The 21,260-nt window shown below is 38.5% G+C and overlaps 2 long non-coding RNA genes across 4 annotated transcripts; one reads left to right on the top strand and one right to left on the bottom strand.

Annotated features, from left to right (window-relative positions):
• The first annotated feature begins 1,622 nt into the window (after nucleotides 1–1,622).
• Nucleotides 1,623–19,075, top strand: LOC121778835. Of its 3 annotated transcripts, none has more exons than XR_006045733.1 (4): nucleotides 1,623–2,316; nucleotides 2,384–2,456; nucleotides 16,898–17,285; nucleotides 17,597–19,075. It is a non-coding gene; the product is annotated as an uncharacterized LOC121778835 (long non-coding RNA). The 3 variants fall into 3 exon arrangements; XR_006045734.1 differs by having other exon boundaries at nucleotides 16,898–18,478; nucleotides 18,550–19,075; XR_006045732.1 differs by having other exon boundaries at nucleotides 16,898–19,075.
• LOC121778836 lies at nucleotides 15,718–18,754 on the bottom strand. Its single transcript, XR_006045735.1, has 2 exons — nucleotides 18,619–18,754; nucleotides 15,718–15,919 (listed from the first exon to the last, which is right to left on the bottom strand). It is a non-coding gene; the product is annotated as an uncharacterized LOC121778836 (long non-coding RNA).
• Nucleotides 19,076–21,260: the final 2,185 nt, after the last annotated feature.

Genomic DNA, 21,260 nt, shown 5'->3' with positions numbered 1-21,260 from the left:
TTAACCTTTCACATTCACTAATCTTCATAACATGCTTAAGCTAGGCGCTTTAAATTATTCCTAATTTATATTTTGTGTGGTTGGTCGAATTAAATACTAGATGAAAGGTAAAAGATACTTCCTCCGTTCAAATATTAGCTCTTTTCTTTTTAGTCCGTCCCTAAAAAGTATAGACATTTTAATTTTGAACACTTTTTGTCTTTTTAATAAGGTGAGATTCATTCGCTACTAAAAATAGGTGAATTTTTTTTATAGTTCACAGAAGTAATGGGTATAGATTTCTCATTGACTCTGACCCTCTTTTACTTGGATGCTAATATAAAGGTGTAGCCATTTGAAGTGTGTTCCCATCGGCAAGAGGTAAAATATATTTCCCCCGTCTGTAAAATATTATCCAGTTTTGCCATTTTGATTCATTTGTGAAATGTTGTTCACTTTGCTTTTTACTATTTTTAGTAAATTGACCCAACTTTCCACTAACTCTTTGCACTCACATTCTATTACTCCCTCCGTCCCGCACTACTCGCACTTATTTCCTTTTTGGGCGTCCCAAGTTATTTGCACTCTTTCCATTTTTAGTAAAAAATTTCACCTACAACCGTCATTTTTTACTTTCCTATACACTAATTCCTTAATCTCCGAGCCGAAAAGGAAATGAGCGAGTAGCCCCGAGACGGATGAAGTATAAAAAAGGCAAAATCACTGAGTGAATTAAATTTCGAACCAAGGTCAAATTCTGAAGAAAATCCATTTTGGCTCTAACTCTAATTCCACTAACTTTTTCAACTCACTTTTCTTCACCTTTCTTAAATTCGTGCCGAGTCAAACTTGGACAATATTTCATGAACGGGGGAAGTATATGCATATTCCATCATCTCATGTGCAAGAAGGTAGATTCAGAGTTAATTTCTGTTTTCTACCACCCTCTCTTCATTATACCACCTTTCTTGGAAGAACTCTTCCCGGCCGCCAATGTATTTGCGATGTGGAGAAATAGCGGTCGCCGCATGCAGAAACGGCGATGGAAGTAGGTATCTCCCCACACCGGGTTATCGCTGAACTAGTCGCGGACTAACCTTGCGGCGGCTTCCTCCCGGTTACGATGGATGTAAGTCCGGGAGCGTCTTTGGGGCGGCGCGGCTTCCTCCGCCTCCTGGTGTCGATCTTCTTCAAGTGATTTTTCCATTGTGGTGTGGGTCGGACGTCCGGGTCGGACGTCCGGTATTAATTTTTTTTTTAAAAAACTCTATATATACGGCTCGTTGCACTTCATACGGACGACGAGGAGTGAGTCGAGTCAAAAATTTTATTATGTAATTTTTTCTTTTTTATTATGTAATTTTTTTTCTTTTTTTATGTAATTTTTTTTAATGAAGCATTTGCAATTTTCTTATATTCCGTGTCAAAATTATAATTCCGTTACGTATATTTGTGAATTTGTGATTTTTTTTATTACGGAAAGTCCTAATGGGAAGGGCGATGAGAATGGCGGATTGTGAAGGGGATGTCCTAGTGACGTGGCAGGATGTGTTTTTGGGATTCCTGCGACCTTCTTTCTCTCGCTTTGGAAACTGCCATATTTTTTATCTTTTGCAACTTTTTTTTCTCTCTCTTATTTTCTATTTCACCTCTATCTCCGTATTTAATCAATAGGACCACTGTCACTCGTTGGCGACTTGACCAGGCTGGTGCTGGAGAAGAGGGGAGTGAAAAAAGAGGAATTCATGTCAAAAACAGAGAGGAGAGGAGAGGAGAGGAGAGGAGGTGAATAAACCTAAGCAAAGTTATTCAGATCAGAAAAAAAATTCTCTGAACTGGTTCGACCATTTTCAGTCCAACCGGCCGGTTTTCTCTGATTGAAGACGGTCTAACCTTCCAGCGGTTTTATGTGACGAATCAGACGGAAAGAACTAGTTCGTGGCCGATCCGGTTTTAAAATTCCCCACCTCAATATTTTTGATCTTTCCCTCTCTTTCTTCTCAATCTGTGTTCTACTTCACAATCCCCTTTTTCAAGCTCTATTCTATTTCTCCGTTCTTGTTTATCATTCTCTAAACCTGCTCCACCTCATTGTACTCCACATGTAAATTAATTCTGAGTTGAAGGGGGTTGTGGTGAAGAGAAGGATGAAGAAACAGGGGCTGATGCTCAGCTGGAGGTGTTCATACAACGATTCCTAAATAGCAGAAAAATGAGGATTTGAAACACCGATTTGACCGGGCCTGGTTTATCCGGGCTAAAACAGCTCAATAGCTTGACAACAAGCGGGTCCTGCCCAGACCGATCGGTTTCTCCTGAAAATTTACATGAGTAATGGTGAGATTTTTGTATAATACCCTATCTTATACCTTAGTGTGTAAATTTTTTGCTCTTCATTTTGTAGGTATATTTTTTTGAAGCTAGCAGGCTATCAAGTTCCTTACTCATCAGCACCTTCCTCCTCATTTTTGTTGAAGGTAAATTCTCTTGAATCTATGTTTATTCATAGCATTTTCATGTTATTATACAAACATGTTCAAGAACTTAAAACTTAACGGTAGGAAGGGCCAAGTGAATCTTGAAATTGAAAATTTACTTAAGAAAATGAAGAAAGTAAATGACCGACGACCTGTGTAGGAAGAAGAATAGAAAATGACTAAATATGGTATTGTTATATTGTATAACAAATTATTTTTCTAAAAGTGAAGTATAGTTACCTTTTATTTTTGAGAATGATGTGCCTAATTTGTTGTTGACATTTCCAAAATGATTTTCTTTTTACAAAATATATCCTATTATATAGGTAATTGATCCACCACAAAATTCATAATATGAGCACATAATCCATAAGTTAACAGTGTAAAATGATTATGCCCCGCCAATGACGAACAAGTCCACGTTTCTCTGGCATAGACATGACAATGGACATAACAACTGTGTACAAAATACCCTCAGCTTGAAGAATTGTCTAGACTCTTCAATGTCTGCATTAAAGTGGTCCAAAAATCTACAAAATTAAGAATATAATTGTTACACACATAGTTTGTTAAAGTTGCCAACATAAATAAATATTTATGCGAATGTAGTATTTTAATGATCATCTTTCATAATTTTGTATTATGTCCAATTACATTGAGATATTATGATGGTACTGTTATGGTTGCAAATATCTCATCTAGCTAAAGTATCAGGTGGTATCAAATTTTTAGTTTGTAACATATGAGATTGGAATGTTTACAAGAAATGTATTGTAATAAAAGAGTATGATAATCATGATGTCGTGTAAACCTAATTAAACTAGTAATAAACTTAAATAATCGTTCTCGAGATTTTATTTAAAATGAACACTTTTATAATATATGTCAAACGTAAACAAATACCTTTGGAATGGAAAAAAATCTCACCTGCCACAAGTCAAAAGTAGATTCAATTAAAAATAGGGACGTCTGGATATCGTTGACTAAGTTTTCTGGAAATAGACATTGATTAATCTGATTGTCAGCATATTGCTATAAAAAACATTTGGTGGAAAAAATATTAACCAACTTATATTCTTACGTACCAATGCTAGATTCATCCTTGTAGTACATGATGTAGGCACTGAATTAGTTAATACATATGTGCAGAAATTGTTAAAATTTAACAAATTAAAGTAAATGCTCGGTCTATCAATTTCAAATTTTGGTAACAAAATAGTACTGTGTTTTGTAGAGAGGGCAATGAATCATACAATAACCACATTGAAATATCATTCTTCTCTCCAATCCGCTCCAATCAAACCATTCATATTAGTAAAATGTTTAAATGAAATTAAAACTTCAATTTGGTTATGTATAATTTAATTTGATAAAATTTCATTTAATGTATAACTTAACCACGTATAAAAAAACCAGAATCAGAAATACATTTAACTGTTGTGTTTTGGGAGAATTGGGCCCTAAACTTGTCACAACGCAAGATTGTGGTTAAACCGCCTAACGAGCTACCAATTAATATAACCTGTAAAAAAACGTGAACGTGAAAATTGATTTATTTAACTACATAAGCAACACTAAATATTATGAATCTAGGAGATTTTCTATATGTGTTGAGCATTGACTATTCTCTTATTTAGAAATAGCTCTTCCAACATAACATCATAAATCCGAGCACCCCTAAAATAAATCACCTTGCCATTGACATTTATTGTCTAAACCAACCATTTATCATTATAATATTGATACGAAATTAAAACTTAATAACTAAGTTATAGTATAAAAATAGTATCTGTGTAGAAGAATTTAAGACTTACTTGATCTATATTTGACATGAAGGAAGATCCATCACAGTGTAAAATGGTGAAAATGTTCCGGTTATAGAAGACTGGAATTAATAATGAAGCCAAGTTATATTTTATGAATGGTAAAGAAGATGGATATATGAAGAGTAAAAAATATGAACGTAGATTATATGTAGCATTATCGTCGAACATCCCGTCAAATTGGATTGGGAAATAAGGATAATAGACAATCCTCTTCCTCCTACTCCAATAATAACTCATTGTTCTTTTACGACAATAGTCCAGCGAGATGCATCATCCACCACCATATAACAAATCAATTCTTTTAGCTAAACAATTACTATTAATTTTTTTCCCTCAAGAATGCAATATACTTGGATAAAAACAATCCAGTTATTAACACTTTCTTCACATCTCTTAATATAAACATATGCAGGTGGAGATCCATTTAGACACATTGTGTGTCTCAAAACAACACCAAATATTATAAATAAAAAATAAATATGTTTCTCTAATATGTTTATGAATAAAAAAATTGACCAGCGTCCTTAACAACAACACTCTCTAGAAGAGTAATGTTTTTGAATTTGCGAGCACCATTTACTTGAGTTGTTAGTGCAAGTGAGAACATAAGAAACTACAGCAAATGACGAGAACCAGATTATTTATTCAATGAAAATCGTGGCTCGTCATTTGATGTTGTTTTTTATGTGCTCACTTGCACTAACAACTCAAATATATGGTGCTTGCGATTTCAAAAACATTAATCTTCTAAAGAGTGTTGTTGCTAAGGGTGTTGGTAAGTGTTTTTTACTCATAAATAGATGAGAATATATTTATTTTTTATTTATATAATTTGGTGTTGTTTTGATATACATAGTGTGTCTAAATGGATCTCCACCTGCGTATGTTTATATTAAGGCATATGAATAAGGTGTTAACAACTGGATTGTTTTTATCCAAGTAAATTGTATTCTTGAAAAAAAAAGAAATTAATAGTAATTGTTTAGCTAAAAGAATTGATTTGTTATATGGAGGTGGGTGGAGCATCTTGCTGGACGATTGTCGTAAAAGAATAATAAGTCACTATGGAAGTAGGAGGAGGAGGATGGACTATTATCCTTATTCTCCAATCCAATTTGACGGGATGCTCGACGATAATACTACATATAATCGATGTTTGTATTTTCTGCTCTTCATATGCCCATCTTCTTTACCATATGTAAAATAGAACTTCGTTTCATTATTAATATCAGTATTCTATAACTGGATTAATTTCACCATTTTATACTGTGATGGATCTTCCTTCGTGTCAATTGATCAAGTAAGCCTTAAATTCTTCTAAATAGATCTACTTTTAAACTATTACTTAGTTTTTAGGTTTTGATTTCGTATCAATATTACGATGATAAATGTTTGGTTTAGGAAATAAATGTCAATTACAAGGTGATTTATCTTAAGGGTGCTTGGATTTACGATGATATGGCGGAAGAACTATTTCTAAATAAGGGAATGACCAATGCTCAACACGTATAAAAAATCTCCCGGATTTGGAATATTTAGTGTTGTTCATGTAATTAAATAAATAGTTTTCGACGTTCATGTTTTTTTAGGGTTATATTAATAGGTAGCTTGACAAGTGGTCTAACCACAATCTTGCGTTGTGAAAAGTTAATGGCCCAATTATCCCAAAACACAATAGTTAAATGTATTTCCGATTCTGGTTTTTTTATACGTGGGTAAGTCTTATACTAAGTGAAATTTTATCAAATTAAATTATACATAACTATATTGAAGTTTTAATTTCATTAATACTTTTTACTAATAGGGAGGGCTTGATTGGAGCGGAGTGGAGAGAAGGATGATACTTTAATGTGGTTTCTATAGCATGTACGATTCATTGCGCTCCATGCGAAACATAGTTCTATTTTATTACCAAAATTTGAAGTTGATAGAACGATCATATAATTTAATTTGTTAAATTTTAACCATTTTTGGAACATAAGGATCAACTAATTCACTTTCGACATCATGTACAACAAGAATGAATCCAGCATTGGTATGTAAGAATATAAGTTGGTTTCTAATTTATCCACCAAAAGTTTTTATTTATAGCATATGCCGACAATCATATTAATCATTGTCTATTCCTGGAAAACTTAGTCAATGATATCCAGACGCCCCTATTTTTAGTTGAATCAGCTTTTGACTTGTGGCAGGTAAAATTTTGGTCCATTCCAAAAGTATTTCTTTACGTTTGACATATACTATAAACATGTGTTCATTTTATATAAAATCTCACGAACGATTCTTTAATTTTATTAGTTTAATTGGTTTTACACGACATCATGACTATCATTACTCTTTTATTACAATACATTTGTAAACCTTCCAGTCTCATATGTTCCAGGTTCAAAATTTGATACCACCTGATACTATAGCTAGATGAAATATTTACGATCATAATCGTACCACCATAATATCCCAATGTCATTGGACATAATACAAAATCATGAAAGGTGATCCTTAAAACACTACATTCGTCTTAAATATTTATTTATGCTGACAACTTTGACGAGCTATGTGTGTAACAATTATATACTTAATTATGTAGATTTTTGGGCCACTTTCATATAGACATTGAAGTATTTTGACAGCTCTTCAAACATAGGGTATTTCGTATACAGTTGCTATGCCCATTGCCATGTCTATGACAGATAAATGTGGACTTGTTCATCATTGGCGGGGCATAATCATTTTATAGTGTTAATTTATGGATTATGTGCTCAAATTATGAATTTTGTAGTTAATTAATTACTTATAGAATAGAAATGTGTCGTGAAAGCGAAATCATTTTGAAAATGTCAACAACCAATTAGGCACAACATATTCCAAAATAAAAAGTAACTACACTTCACTTTTAAAGGAACAAGTTTTTTATATTTAGTTACCTTCTATTCTTCTTCCTTCACAAGTGATCGACCATTAGTTTATTCATTTTTTTAGTAAATTTTCAATTTCCAGATCTACTTTAGCCCTTCCTACCAATAAGTTCTAAGTTCATCAACATGTTTGTGTTGGTTTCTGGGATTACAAAGATAACTACCGGGCGTAATACAACCCAAAAGAAAGGAAAGGAAGAACTGAACTTAAAAATACAACGTATAATCGAAACTACTAAACCAGTGTGATTAGCCGAGTCGAGGAGGCCTCTTCCCGCAAGACGAGATACGCCCCGGTAGTGCTCCTCGGTTTGGCGTGTCGTCCCCAAAGGTAAAACGGCTACGTCTCTATTGATGCAGCACCGCAATCAACAGAGCTCCGGCGAACTGGATGGAGGAGAGGGCAGAGCTTCGACAGAAAAAACTATGCAGGGAGAGGGAGAGAGCTTATGATGCAGAATGCTTTTTGAATTGTGTAGTGATGCATGGAATGGCTGGCCTATTTATAGGCTCAGTCCACTGCAGGGGGTCAACAGCCATGATGGCTGTCATCATGGCAATTCGTAACCGACGTCGGTTACAGACGTGTGGCAGGAGTGTGCCATCCGTGTGTGGAGCGTGTGGATTTCTCACGTGGCAACCGTGACTGTGCCTCGCTTGACGACGTGTCAAGCCACTTGGATTGCTGACTCGGCGGTGGTCCAAAAAGAATAGTTTGGGCCAAGCACCAAGCCCAAAGACCACCCAAAGACCAATTGCCAAGATCCAAGTCCAAGTCCAAGTCCAAGTCCAAGTCCAAGTCCAAGTCCAAGTCCAAGATCAAGATCGAGATCGAGATCGGGCCCGGGCCCGAGGCCCGAGGCCCGAGGCCCGCGGCCCGCGCCCGCGACCACGAGCACGAGCACGAGCACGAGCACGTGCACGGGCACGGGCACGGGCTCGGGCTCGGGCGGGCGGGCGGCGGCGGCGCGCGCGTGTGCGCGCGTGTGGGCTCTTTCACCCATCTTGGTCCACTATAATTATTAAGTAACATAAAGTCACTTAATTTATACACATTAAAGATGTGTTAATCCTCCAATGTGGGATAATTAACACTAGTTAATTATTCCCTAAGCTCCATCTCCAAGCTTTAATTAAAAGCTAATTATGCCCAACTTTAATCCACTATTTCTCACTCACCGGAAATCGGATTTGAGAAAGTGAATATACTACATTTACCTACGTAAAATGTAGATCGACGCTATGTCATTTAATTTCACAAAATTAAATGTCTCGTCACATTTATTATTTGGTCAAAATCCATTGACCGGGCATATTTAATCCATGATTTTTTACAATCCCCCACATGAGTGGAAATAGCCGAATGCATATGCATGCAGACACAAGCTCAACCCTCGCGAGGTATATAAGCATAAGGATAGGTAGTTGTTGACTTTGAACCCTCCATAGTCGACACCATCGGATACACAGGCGGCTTAGTAGCGCGATGCTTTGAACTAATCCCCCACGGCGTGCACCGAGACAATGGTGTTAACACTTAAACACCTCAACCTCATCCGTTCTCACGTTTTGTGTCCATTGCGGTCTTGGACACCACTTTGGATTCATAAGTGCGTTTTTTTATGAAGCGACCACACTTCGCACTTACGTAGGTGATTCTTAGTCAAGTACCTTGCCATACTTGGTCTCTTTGAGAATTCCATCTCTTTGAGATCCTTAAGAACCATTAAAAGTCATAGACTTAGCCTTTACCACGAGGCAAGTTCTCCAACACTCTATTGCTCTCTAGGGAATAGATATAGTTTGAGTGTTTTTCCATGAACTCTCATAGCTTAGTTGTCCCTTTGAACCAAGTTCTTGGGATCTCCAGTCATCATGGTTGGGTTACCACTATGACAATTCTTTAGTTTGTGGATTTCAAACCCATTCCCTCTAGCAACTTATTCATTTGATCACGGTTTAACCCTTTGGTTAGCGGATCCGCTAGATTATCTATTGACTTCACATAGTCAATTGTAATCACCCCTGTTGTGATCAAATGTCTCACGGTGTTATGTCGTCGACGTATATGTCGAGACTTACCGTTATAGAAACCATTGTTTGCCCTTCCAATAGCCGCTTGGCTATCGCAGTGAATCAGCACTGGTGGCACTGGCTTAGACCAACATGGAATGTCTTCAAGGAAGTTCTTAAGCCACTCGGCTTCCTCACCAGCCTTATCCAAGGCAATGAACTCCGATTCCATTGTTGATCGGGCTATACAGGTCTGTTTTGTGGATTTCCACGATACAGCACCACCCCCAATAGTAAAGACATATCCACTTGTTGAAAGTGAGTCTCTATTATCGGATATCCAATTGGCATCACAGTACCCTTCAAGCACCGGGGGGTATCTCGAGAAGTGTAGCCCAAGATTTTGAGTGTGTTTTAAATATCTCAAAACCCTCACAAGAGCTCTCCAATGCTCTTTGCTTGGATTGCTCGTGTAACGACTTAACTTGTTCACGGCACAAGCAATGTCAGGTCGAGTGCAATTAGTCAAGTACATAATGCACCCGATGACCCGTGCATACTCTTCTTGTGCAACGGGCTCGCCTTTGTTTTTGCTCAAGTGAACGTCGAGTTCAATTGGAGTCTTAACCGGCGCGCCATCATAGGCTTTGAATTTATTCAATATCTTCTCAACATAATGTGATTGTGTTAAGATGATTCCATCATTCGTTCTTAAAATCTTCATTCCAAGAATTACATCGGCTAGACCCATGTCTTTCATGTCAAAGTTTCTCTTTAACATGGCCTTTGTATCGTTAATTACTTGAGTGTTGCTACCCAAGATTAACATATCATCAACGTAGAGACACACTATAACATGACCGTTATTAGTGCTCTTGATGTAGACACATTTGTCGCACTCGTTGATTTTAAACCCATTTGATAACATCACATTATCAAACTTCAAGTGCCATTGCAATGGCGCTTGTTTCAATCCATATAGGGATTTCACGAGCTTGCATACCTTTTTCTCTTGTCCAGGTACTACAAACCCTTCGGGTTGTTCCATGTAGATTTCGTCTTCTAGTTCACCATTCAGAAACGCGGGTCTTTACATCCATTTGATGAATCTCGAGATTGTGCAATGCAGCAATAGCGAGAAGCACCCGGATAGATGTAATCCTTGTTACAGGTGAATAGGTATCGAAGAAGTCATGTCCTTCTTTTTGTTTAAAACCCTTTACTACTAATCGGGCTTTATACTTATCAACTGTTCCATCGGCCTTAAACTTTCTTTTAAGAACCCATTTGCATCCTAAAGGTTTAGCACCTTCGGGCAAATCAACCAACACCCATGTGTGGTTTAGCAAAATTGAATCAATTTCGCTTTGAACAGCTTCTCTCCAATGCAGCCCGTCTGGGCCAGCAAAGGCTACTTTTATCGATGTTGGTTCTTCATCCAACATGAAAGCAATGTAGTCAGGACCAAAAGTTTTTGGTGTTCTGACTCTATTACCACGTCTTAGTACTGTATCTTTTGGATCGGGCCTTGCACGCTTGCGCGATTCAGGTTCCGCATCTGTTGATTTAGAACTAGTGGCTTCTTCTTCCACTTGTTTAGAACTAGTGGCTTCTTCAATTCTTGTCTCAGAATTGGTTGATACTTTTTCCTTATCTTTGCAAGGAAAGGTATTTTCGAGAAATACAGCATTCCTCGACTCAATTGTTGTTCCTACTGTGATAGTCGATATTTCAGACTTGTGAACAACAAATCGATATGCACTACTGTTAAGTGCATATCCAATGAAGATGCAATCAACCGTCTTAGGTCCGATTGTAACTTCTTTGGGCGGAGGAACCATCACCTTTGCCAAACACCCCCACACTTTGAGGTATTTGTAGGATGGCTTCCTTCCCTTCCACAACTCATAAGGAGTAACATCTTTTCCTTTGAGAGGGATTTTATTCAAGATATAGTTTGCTGTCAAAACAGCTTCCCCCCACATGTTATGTGGTAATCCTGAACTGAGTAGCAGAGCATTCATCATCTCTTTTAGAGTTCGATTCTTGCGTTCTGCAACACCATTAGATTGTGGTGAATATGGAGCAGTTGTTTGATGAATTATACCACTTGCGTTGCATAACTCCTCAAACGGGGCTACATATTCGCCTCCTCTATCGCTTCGAATCATTTTGATTTTACAACCAAGTTGATTCTCAACTTCGTTCTTATAATTTTTTGAACGCCTCTATTGCTTCATCTTTGCTTCTTAAAAGATAAATGTAGCAATATCTTGTGCAATCATCTATGAAAGTGATAAAGTACTTTTTACCACCTCTAGTTTGCAACATCTTTAAATCACATACATCCGTGTGAATTAATTCAAGGGGTTTTGTGCTTCGTTCAACCGAGTGAAACGGCAACTTAGTCATTTTTGCTTCAAGACAAATTTCACATTTATCTTGGATATCCAATTCATTAGCCTTTAGTAAATCTAAATTTACTAATCTTTTAATGGCTTTTGAATTTACATGTCCCAATCTACAATGCCACAAATTTGAAGACTCAATCAAATAAGAGGAAGTAGATGCTTTATTCTTATTGGCCAATGGCTTCGCAACACTTCGAGTTGCTACACTAAGCTTGAAAAGCCCATCGGTTACATAACCTTTTCCGATGGATTTTCCAAACTTATACAAGACAAACCTATCGGACTCAAATACAAGTTTAAACCCTTTATTAACTAGTATTGATCCTGACACTAGGTTCTTGCGGATGTCCGGGACATGCAGCACATCCTTCAAAGTGATAGTTAGGCCAGACGTCATCATGAGAATCACGTTGCCAACGCCGAGGACTTCTGACGAAGCTTGATTCCCCATGTTGATCTTCCTCCCTTCAACAGCAGTGTAGGAGGCAAACTTGCTCCTGTCGGAGCAAACATGAGCAGTAGCGCCGGTGTCGATGTACCAGCCTCCCTTGTTATCAACAAGGTTAACCTCTTCAGTGACCACTGCAATGAGGTCGTTCTCATCCCAGTCCTTGAACTCCTTCTCAACGACGTGGGCTGCCGGCTTCTTCTTCTTGCTGCGGCAAGTCTTTGGCAAAGTGGCCCGGTTTGCCACATTTGTAGCAGTCGCCTTCAAACTTCTTTGAAGGCTGCTTTCCCTTCCCTTTGTCGTTTGGACGGTTTGGGCGAGGGCGTTTGTTGGAGGGACCGCCCCGCTCCAACAGGTTGGCTTTGGCTTCATTTGGGGTGAAGCCTTTAGCCTTCTGATCACTTTTGCGCACGTCGGCCTCAATGCGCAACTTCACGATCAAGTCTTCAAGGGTCATCTGCTTTCGCTTGTGCTTGAGATAACTCTTGAAGTCCTTCCAACTTGGAGGGAGCTTGTCAATGATCGTGCACCTTAGGAACTTATCGGGCAAGGTCATCCCTTCAGCCACTAAGGAGTGGATGATCATTTGGAGCTCTTGGACTTGCTCCATGATGGGTCGAGAGTCGACCATCTTGTAGTCCATAAACTTGGATGCTACAACCTGTTCAGTCCCTGCAGCATTGTCTATGCTATATTTCTTCTCTAGGCTTTCCCACATTTGTTTAGATGTGGTTACATTGGAGTATACATTATAGAGGCTATCATCTAATGCACTTAAAATAAAGTTTTTACATAGATAATCCCCTTTTCTCCAAGCTTCATAGTCCGCCATGACTTCGAGCCTAGTCTCTTGGTCGCTTGGCGCGGGCGGCTCGTTCTCCGTGAGGAAGTTGGCGACGCCCAATGTTGTCAAGTAGAACAACATCTTCTGGTACCACCGCTTGAAGTCAGATCCTCCAAACTTTGGTGGCTTCTCGGCAGGTGGCATCATTCTTGGTGCCAAAGGTGCCGCAGTTGGTCCTTGGAAGGAACCAATTCCGTTGCCCCCGAAGGAGCCAACAACTTGGTTGGGCATAGAGCCCCCACCATTCATGTTGGGCATAGAGCCCGCCATGGTCGTACCAGCCCCGAAGGGACTAGCACCCGCATGAGACCCGAAGGCCCCAGCATTCGTGTTGATCCCGAAAGATCCAACACTAGTATTGAGCCCGAAGGCACCAACACTCGATCCATTAAAGGATCCGAAGGAACCACTAAAAGTGGAACCAACCGAACCACCAAAGGTGGAACCAGTGGACGCCCCGAAGGGGTTGTCCCAAACCCAAGGGACGGTGGATGAAGCGGCTGGGAAGCCAGGAGTTGGCATCATCGAGGGAATCGATGAAGTGTTGACCGGTCCAGTGGTCGCCATGGTGGAGGGAATGGCGGCGGCGGTGGTGGCAGCGGCGGTGTTGGAGTCGGTAGACATCTCCAGCAAAGGTGTTTAATATTTCGAAAGTTTTAGTTCAGTTTAGAAGTCCAAATTCCTTCAAAGGCAAGTTATCTCGTCTTGCGATTGTTGGTTTCTGGGATTACAAAGATAACTACCGGGCGTAATACAACCCAAAAGAAAGGAAAGGAAGAACTGAACTTAAAAATACAACGTATAATCGAAACTACTAAACCAGTGTGATTAGCCGAGTCGAGGAGGCCTCTTCCCGCAAGACGAGATACGCCCCGGGTAGTGCTCCTCGGTTTGGCGTGTCGTCCCCAAAGGTAAAACGGCTACGTCTCTATTGATGCAGCACCGCAATCAACAGAGCTCCGGCGAACTGGATGGAGGAGAGGGCAGAGCTTCGACAGAAAAAACTATGCAGGGAGAGGGAGAGAGCTTATGATGCAGAATGCTTTTTGAATTGTGTAGTGATGCATGGAATGGCTGGCCTATTTATAGGCTCAGTCCACTGCAGGGGGTCAACAGCCATGATGGCTGTCATCATGGCAATTCGTAACCGACGTCGGTTACAGACGTGTGGCAGGAGTGTGCCATCCGTGTGTGGAGCGTGTGGATTTCTCACGTGGCAACCGTGACTGTGCCTCGCTTGACGACGTGTCAAGCCACTTGGATTGCTGACTCGGCGGTGGTCCAAAAAGAATAGTTTGGGCCAAGCACCAAGCCCAAAGACCAATTGCCAAGATCCAAGTCCAAGTCCAAGTCCAAGTCCAAGTCCAAGTCCAAGTCCAAGATCAAGATCAAGATCGAGATCGAGATCGGGCCCGGGCCCGAGGCCCGCGGCCCGCGGCCCGCGCCCGCGACCACGAGCACGAGCACGAGCACGAGCACGTGCACGGGCACGGGCACGGGCACGGGCTCGGGCTCGGGCGGGCGGGCGGCGGCGGCGCGCGCGTGTGCGCGCGTGTGGGCTCTTTCACCCATCTTGGTCCACTATAATTATTAAGTAACATAAAGTCACTTAATTTATACACATTAAAGATGTGTTAATCCTCCAATGTGGGATAATTAACACTAGTTAATTATTCCCTAAGCTCCATCTCCAAGCTTTAATTAAAAGCTAATTATGCCCAACTTTAATCCACTATTTCTCACTCACCGGAAATCGGATTTGAGAAAGTGAATATACTACATTTACCTACGTAAAATGTAGATCGACGCTATGTCATTTAATTTCACAAAATTAAATGTCTCGTCACATTTATTATTTGGTCAAAATCCATTGACCGGGCATATTTAATCCATGATTTTTTACAGTTTGGCTAATAGATGAAAAGTAGCCCTTCCTACCAATAAGTTCTAAGTTCATCAACATGTTTGGCTAATAGATGAAAACGCTATAAATAAATTTAGTTTCAAGAGAATTTATCTTGAACGAAAATAAGGATGAAGGTGTTGATGGGTAAGGGACTTGATAGCTTGCTAGCTTTAAAAAATATGCCTACAAAATGAAGAACACAAAATTTACATACGGAGGTAGTAAGGCTTGAAGATAAGACATTATACAAAAAGCTCACCTTTACTCCGGTAAATGACCAGGAGAAACCAATTGTATGAGCTAAGAGACAGTTTCAGTAAAATATGGATGTTAAAATATTTTTTTGTATCGCGACGTGCTTCGATGTGGGAAAATTAATACTCCTATATATTAAGATTTTTCAAAAATTATTTTCATTTGTTAAAGATTGTGCATTAAAAGTACTAAATCGAAATTTTTTTCCTTTGTATCGTGTTCATATCAACTTTTTCCTAAAATGGTTTTTGGAAAAACACTAGTACCATTTTTAATGCCTCAATACATTGCAGGGCAAAATCAATTTTCCTCCCTCTCCTACTGTATTCAAATTATTGCAGATATATATATTACTTCAAATTATTGCAGATGTATAGTACTACTATTATTGATTAAGAGGAAAGATGTGCAGGAGAGATAAAGATAAAAAGTGAATAAAATAAGTAAACAAGACCTAACATTTTGCATGAAATAAGTAAAGAGCACTTACGATGCTACTCAATATATGTCACAAGCGAACTTTTTAAAGACCTAACATTTTGCATGAAATAAGTAAAGAGCACTTACGATGCTACTCAATATATGTCACAAGCGAACTTTTTAGGGTTAATAAATGTAGATGGTCGTGATTAATGAGACATTAAGAACGGAAAATTATCTAAGATTTTCATAAAGAGCTTGACCGACAGATTTAATATTCAAATAAACAGAGGAAATATTAAAGTAATATCTTGACATTAAATCCAAAGACAACTGGCATCATATTCAACACTCGAAATTAAAAAAGAAACCAACATGACTTCAATTTTAGCTCAACACAACCAAGTTCGTCACCGCTCAACCTGCATATAAGGAAAACACATGCAATGCTGAGTACTATAAATACTTAGTGGACTTATGCCGAAAATATTTTAACTATTATGACATCCATACCATAGTGAACTTGATTTTTTTTGTGTTATGAAAAGAATATCATCGACAATCACAAATAATTTCATAGACTGGCCAGTCAAAATAATCTCTCTGTTTCCTCAACAATCCATCAATCACAACCTTTCCGTAGTGCGACGAATGTGTGGCCACACTATTCGCCCAAGAGACCGGCGACTAGCAAGGACGACTCCCGATCCCAACTGTATACACTAGTCTGTTAGGGTATGCGACCCTACTCAAACCCGAATTCGTTTACATAGTCCTATTGCCTGATGGAACGAACTCACAAACTAGGCATCAGACAATATAGCTCTATAGCCTAATAGAGAGAACTCACAAACTAGGCATTAGGCACACAACAACATCATCACAATAAAAACAATCACAGACATGACATAACATTTAAACCAAACTTATAGCACCAAATTATGATTTCAAAATATATGAATTATGCTAGGGTTTTGTATTTGGAACTTGAATACACTATAACTATGAAATCACATCCATGGAATTCCCTTGTATCTTTTACCTTTTCTCTGTGTTTTATGCTGCAATTGTTCATTGCTTTCTGTTTACTTATTGTTTTTCAAAACGAACCAAAATCGTGTCTCCAAATAGTGAAAGAAACCTAGTCTTAGATAGTCAATATGTAAAAGCATTCCCTGTGTACGATATCCAAGTGCTTACCCTTAACTATACTGCACATATCTTATATTCTTACAAGTAGTTGTAGTGCTAAAAAATAATGCATCAGGTTTTTGGCGCCTTTGTCAGGGAATACTTTGATGTTTTATGATTGATATCTTGAAATGGAAACTTTTGCTAATTTGGATTTTAATTGCATTCTGTCTATAATTTTTTGTTTTATTTGTTCTTGTTTCCTACAGGTTGAGCAAACCTGTAGAAGAATAAATAGGGGTAAACGCAAGATGGGAGATAATGACCGAGATGAGCTCGCACTTCTGTTCTGTGCAGACAAATGCAACTACTATTAGATGAAAGAGTTGCAGAGAAAGGCACTAGAGAGGAACAAGAGAGACGCAATAGAGAATTAGTACCAGATATGAAATGTTTAATCATGGTAATATGGTTACCGTCCCTGCAGGTGCTTGTATTGATGCTAACAACTTAGAGTTAAAAATACCTCTGATCAGCTGAGTTTAGCAAAACCCTTTCGCCGGAAGAGCCACAGAGGATGCAAACCGCCACCTCACAATATTCATGGGAATAACCAACACTCTTATGCTAAATGGCGTCGACGAGGAAGCAATAAAGGTAAGACTTTTTTTCCTTTTCCTTAATTGATTTGACAAAAGAGGTATGAATGTTGCCAGCAGATAAAACTTCCACTTGGAAGGATATAATGGCGCTCTTCCTCGACAAATACTATCCGCTAAGCACTATCTTAAAGCTAAAGAGTGAGATTTTTCAATTCATGCAAGGACACGATGAGCCTCTTAGTGAAGTTCTCGCACGCTTTAAAGCTTACTTTCGAAAATGTCCCAATCATGGTTTCGAATTAGACTATAAGGTGTGGATCCTCTATAATGGATTTACTGAAAAAATTGTTGCTATGTTGGATTCAGACGAGAACAGAGGACTAAGGAAGAGTGGAGTAGGTGCCATGGAGGTCATAGACGCAAATAGCAGATGATGGTCAAAAGAGAGACACAACTTGACGAGGGTGGCAGCCGTGGATGAAGAGGATAACATGTCCTTCGCCAAAGAATTAGCATCCTTGAGAGTTAGGGTCGACAAAAGGGATGGACCAAAGAACGAAGAAACCATTCAACCTATATCAATTATCGCCCTTCATCAAAATGATACCCCTCCTCTTGAGGACGTTAACTATGTCCAAAATGGGAGTGGTCCCAATAGGCCTTATCTTAACAATTATCACCCTAGTTAGGGGGCGGTGGTTAAAATAATTATAATGGGAATCGTCCACATCCAAATATCTCTCATATTCTAACAATAACTTTCTCCAACTGCCTGCATGATTTAATGTGAGAAAATGGGGAGTAGTGGATCCACTAAAAAAGGAAGAAAAGTAAGAGCAAACCATCAAAAAGATTTTGGAAGTGTTAGGAGAAGATAGAAAAGTCAACAAAATCAAAATCGGTGTCGTTGAAGCAAGATTGAACAACCTCGAGGCTGGGTTGAATACCATTGCCTCCACCTTCTTGATCATCAAAACTCAAATGGATCAAGTTCAAAAGAAGGCAGAGGAGAAGAAAGCTAAAATTGTTGCACGGATCGCCGAAATCAATAAAAAAATGGGTTACCAAAAGCCGCTGGATGAACCAGCACCAAGGCATGAAGATCGAGGACTGTGGGCATCCCAACGGGCCGCTGGACTCAACACAGCGGGCCGCTGAGAAGACAGAAGCAATGCCTTCAAATTAGCCTGTGCAACACAATGCGATACTTTTGCCCTTCCAACCTAAGATGAAGTTCAAGCTTGAGAAGTAGTTTAAGCAATTTCTTAATATGTTTTGTAAGGTTCATATTAACCGTTCCTCTTATTGGTGCATTACAGGAAATTCCTAGGTATGCGAAGCTATTGAGGGAAGTAGTGATGAAGAAGTAAAAACTCAAGTAAACCGACCTTAAGTTGCCAGTACACAGCAGTGAGATGATCCAAAAGCAAAGGGCCATGAAGCAAACTGATCCAGACCAATTCATCATTCTTTGCTCCATTGAAGAAGGCAAAGTAGACAAAGCTCTCTGTGACCGGGAGCTAGCCTCAACATTATGCCTATGGAGTAGTACGAAAAGCCTAACTTTGGGCCACTCAAATCCACAAACGTTTGCTTAAAGATGGCCGACAACACTACAACAAAAGTTGTGGGGTAATTGAGAGTGTATTGGTAAAAGTAGATGACTTCATATTTCTTGCAGATTTATGTGTTGGAAGTTGTCCTTTTTTTTATTTTGTTCTTTTTTTCTTTTAAATCGTTTTTATATTTTTTTTGTTAGAACTATAAGAAAACATAATATAAACTAATTGTTTTAATTTCTAAAAACGAAATATTTAATTAGAAAATCTAAGCATTTATTTTTTATATTTAGTTGAACGTATTATAATCAATTCCATAATTAACATGAGGGGTAATAGTGTAAAATTAAAGTAAAATTAAAATATATAAATTCCTTAACTTTAACAAATGATAGAAATTGACAAATATACCCCAAAATTAATACTCCCTCCCGCTTACAATAAGAATCACACTTTTCCTTTTTGGTTAATCCCATAATAAGAGTCACACTTAATTTTTACCATAAACGGTAAGTGATGAACTATTTTTTAGCACTACAACTACTTGCAAGTATACAAGACATAAATAGTATAGCTAAAGGTCAATACTGAGATATCGAACACATGAAATATAATTGCAACTGACTATTATATACTAAGCGTCAAATACTATCTAGAGAAACAAGAGTTGTGGTTTAACTAAGCAAAAACAAATTAAGCAAGTAAATTAGGGAAAGAGTAGAATTCCAAGGATAGTGGTTTCACAATTATTGTTACACAAAACACAGTTATGATACCCTAGCACAGTTCATACTTTGATAGGACGAGTCACATAAATTTTTCCCATGTGCACAAGCGTTGATTACACCACTAGGAGCGTCAATCTTAGATTCGTAACTCCCTAAGCTCCTGATGAGGCTTGTTTCATGCATGTGTTCCGTGGCAAAACTGCACTAAAATCCATGAACTAACGTCTATTTTTGCTCCAGGTGATTGTGAAATCTGCCATTTTCAGAATAAAGAACAAATCAGTTGGGCGAACGAACGGGTCAAGAAAAAAGGAAAAAAATTGCGATATTGAGTTGATTAAGTCAAAAATCAAGCGGAGCCAGTAGGAGTTCTGCATTGAAGATAGAGCTGAAGACCCCACCACCAATTGTGAAGGGTAGGAACGACATTTCAGAGAGGTGGTACCCCAGGGATCAGAGCCCTACGCCTATCTATATAAAGAAAGCCTGACACAAGAAAAAGAGAGTCCCAACCGTAGTTAGAAGGGGGGTCTCACATGCTTTCTTAGTTATAATATCTTTAGGAATTCAGCTCTCTTCTAGGGCTGCAATCAGAGCTCATTTCACTTCATCTTCTTGATTCCTTTGAACTCACACACTTGGTCCTAGCTTAGTTTAGTTTAGTTGGTGTTTGGTGTTGTTTCTTGCATATTTAGCTTTCGGTTCTGTATTCCTCTCCGAGAAGGGGCGATGAGACAATTTCCTGTTTCATTGTTTGTTTTCTGTTTACCTTTGATGTTATTGATGTTTTGATACTTTTGATTTAGTAAATCTGAAGTTATGTTTCCACTTTCTGCTTTTGCTTTCTGTTTCATGCATGATATTTGTAATCTGCTTTAGGTTTCCTTTTTATTTTGCATATCTTAGCTCAGAAATGTCTAATTCTGTTTTGATTTGGTTAGATATGATGTTTTAAGTTTGAAAGTGTTTAGGATGTTTTGATCTAGTAGTTTCTGTTTCTGCATGAGTATGGGTTAGTTTTCTTATTTACGTAGTTGTAGCTTAGATCTTAGGAGTAGATTTAATTTTATGAGTTGTCCTCATGTTTCGCCTTCCTTAGCTTTTCAGATCTATTCTTTACTCTGCTTTCCATATTGATTTTGTGATGAAGATGAAGTTGTTAGAAATTTTTTACGTTACAGTGCTTTTTGCAGGGGACTGAAAGTCCCTGTTTATTCTGTTTTCCACTTATGGAAAGTTCAGTTAAGTTGATCAAGTAGACTAGTTATGTTTTTATGAGTTGATCAGTTTAGATAGTTTACTTTTCCCAAAGTCAAGTAGTTTAACTTAACCCACCCCCTAGAAGCGTGGCAGCAGCCATCCTCAAGTCGTGTCATGCGAACAAATCGCCAAACGCCTCATCTCTGTGGGATCGATTCTTACTTCCCTATACTGGTTAATAGTATTAGTGGGATAAGGTTTTGAAAACACACTTTTTAGATCTTCGGTTCTTCTCACACGAGTCGGAGTAAGTCGAGTTGATCAGCATGAGCTTTTACTGGATCCACTCACCCGCGTTTTGCAGGTAGCATGCATAATAGGCTGGCTGGATATACCAAAAGAATGAGAAGAATAGAGAGTGAAAAGTCCAGCTTTCAGCTCCTAAGAGCTTTGAAAAGTCCTTACTCTTAATTAACAGTGTCAAAAAAAAAAAAAAAAAAAAAAAAAAAAAAAAAAAAAAAAAAAAAACTCGCTAACCTCCTC

The sequence above is a fragment of the Salvia splendens genome, chromosome 19, assembly GCF_004379255.2.
Source record: "Salvia splendens isolate huo1 chromosome 19, SspV2, whole genome shotgun sequence".
NCBI lineage: Eukaryota > Viridiplantae > Streptophyta > Magnoliopsida > Lamiales > Lamiaceae > Salvia > Salvia splendens.
Note: the sequence above shows the minus strand (reverse complement) of the source record. Positions and strands in the feature narration are given on the sequence as shown.